The sequence below is a fragment of the Lipotes vexillifer genome, unplaced genomic scaffold (genome assembly GCF_000442215.2).
Source record: "Lipotes vexillifer unplaced genomic scaffold, Lipotes_vexillifer_v1.1 scaffold2328, whole genome shotgun sequence".
Taxonomy (NCBI): Eukaryota; Metazoa; Chordata; class Mammalia; order Artiodactyla; family Lipotidae; genus Lipotes; species Lipotes vexillifer.
In genome coordinates this window covers 65,724-68,356 of record NW_006775234.1, presented here as the reverse complement: position 1 = coordinate 68,356, position 2,633 = coordinate 65,724, and the positions used below count along the sequence as shown (strand labels likewise).

General features: G+C 41.2%; 1 pseudogene; it reads right to left on the bottom strand.

Moving 5' to 3' along the window:
- Window positions 1-561: 561 nt before the first annotated feature.
- On the bottom strand, window positions 562-2,365 carry LOC103086782 (ATP synthase subunit alpha, mitochondrial pseudogene; annotated as a pseudogene).
- Window positions 2,366-2,633: the final 268 nt, after the last annotated feature.

Here is a 2,633-nt window from a genome sequence, read left to right as displayed (position 1 = left end):
GAAATAAAATACACATATATATTTATTAAAATAAAAAGGGCATCTGGAGTATGAGGTAAAGAGGAAGCATTAATTATCTTCTATGAATGGCATCAGGATAAAGGTAGTTCTTCCAGATGAGGGGATTCATATATATTACATACCTATTCCAGAGACTTGTTCAGTGTGCATTTTCTTATTGATGCACAAAACACTTTGTAAGAAAAGACAAATGTTAGACTTACTTTACTGATAAGATTTTTTTAAATCAGTTTTTAGTCCTGATCATCTTAGCTAAGAAATGAGGTATGTAAAACTCCAAACAGTTGTCTTATTTCAAACATCATGTTCTTTCACCTATTACGGTTTATAAAAAAGCTAATAATTGAATTGATTTTGAAAGAAAAGTGAAAATTCAACATGGAGAATAGAAAGAAGAGAAGGAATTTTTTTTCCCAATATGGAACCTTTAGCTTAACGTGATTACGGTACATCTGCAGTAATGGAGTAATCCTTTTACAAATGCAACTAGAAGAAACGATGACACAACTAAAGTGGCATTTGGTGTGAATCCATAGGTGTTTAAACTTCAAATCCAGCCAAGAATTTTGTTACAATCTCTTTCAGCTTTACATCCGACTCTTCTGAGATCTTGCCATCAGCCCAGATTTTGCCCAACAGGGTTTGGTGTTGGCTGATAACATGAAACAAGAAAGCATTCTCGAACTTTGTGATCTTGCTGGGCTCCAGCTTATCAAGATACCCCTGACATCTGCATAGATAACAGACACTTGCTCTTCAATAGCCATGGGATTCATGTACAGGTCTTGAACTTCTTTTGTTAAATCTATTTCTACATGTTTTATTCTTTTTGATGATATTGTTAAGTAGAATCATTTTCTTAATTTTATTTTCAAATTGTCCATTACAAGTGTATATAAATACTGTTGATTTTTGTTAAAAAAATTATATATATGTATATATATAGCCATGGGACAATACCGTTCTTGCTTCAGCAACTCGGTCAGATGCACACCACGACTCAAGGGTTGTTGAGTGGCAGCATCGAGGTGAGAACCAAATTGGGCAAAAGCAGCAACCTCACGATACTGAGCCAATCCCAGTTTCACGGTACTGCCACATGTTTCATGGCCCTGGTTTGCACAGCAGATCTGACACAGGATACAGACAAACCAACGTTAATGGAAGGATGGATACCTTTGTAGAGCAATTCAGTTTCCAAGAAGATCTGTCCATCAATGATGGAAATGACATTCGTTGGAATGTAAGCAGACACAACACCAGATTGTCTTTCTATGACTGGTAAAGCAGTCAAGGAGCCACCGCCAAAAGAATCGTTCACTTTGTCTGCTCTCTCTAGCAGTCAGGAGTGTAGGAAGAACACATCACCAGGACAGGCTTCATGACCAGGGGGTCAGCGGAGCAGCAGAGACGTCTGACAATAAGCAACAGCCTATTTAGATAACTCATCATAGATAATCAAAGCATGTTTGCCATTATCCCTAAAATATTCTCCCATAGAACATCCAGAATAAGGAGGCAGGCACTGAAGTGGGGCAGCACCCGAGGCAGTAGCTGAAACTACAATAGCGTACTTCATGGCATCTGCATCCGTAAGTCTCCTCACCAAGCGAGCAACAATGGCTCTTCTGACCAATAGCAACGTAGATAGTTTCTTCTTTCCATCAGATCCGTCATTGAACCACTTCTGGTGAATGATTGTGTCAATAGCAATTGATGTTTTGCCAATCTGTCAGACACCAATAATCAGCTCACGCTAACCACGACCAATTGGCACCAGCTGTCCGCAGCCTTAATGCCAGTCTACATTAGTTCCCGCACAGAGATCGGGGCTTTCCGGCTAACTCGCCTTTGGATCTTGGAACCAACTGGACCCTTTCCATCAGTGGTATAACCAAGGGCATCTGCTACACGACCCGAAAGTTCCTTGCTGACTGGAACATCCACAATAGCCCCAGTTCTGGTCACAATATCTCCTTCCTCAATTAGTTTATCATTTCCAAACACGACAACACCAACATGGTCAGGGTCCAAGTTCAGAGACATACCCTTTAAACCTGAAGAAAACGCTACGAGTTCTTCTGTTTGAACATTTCTCAGCCCATGTACATGGACAATACCATCACCAATACTTAAAAGCATGCACAGTCTCTTCAAGGTCAACAGAGGTGTCACCAACAATAACAGAGGACACTTCAGCAGTGCCAGTCTTCCGAAGACGAGATTTAGAGGCATGGAGATTCCTTGCAGCAATGAAGGATGATCCCAAAGCATTTTTGGAGGCCATCCCGGCCTGCCTGGGGAGGACGCGGGCCACAGCCGCTGCGACGTGCAGGGACAGCATCTTCGCAGGTCCCCCTCACGTGTTTCCTCTGCATTCGCAGCCTTGGGACTGACTGAAAGAGAGGGAGTTTTGGTTCAGAAGGGCAGGAGCCAATCTGAAGTCAAGAAATTTAGGGATGATGCGGGTAATAATGGGTGTTTTTCTCTAGCTGGATATAGGATATATACAGAGAAGTACAGAAATAGATATTTGGAAAATTATTTTGTGCCCAGATGGTAAATATCTTTGAATGCTGTGATGATAACTACGCTTTATTCCAGAGGTAACT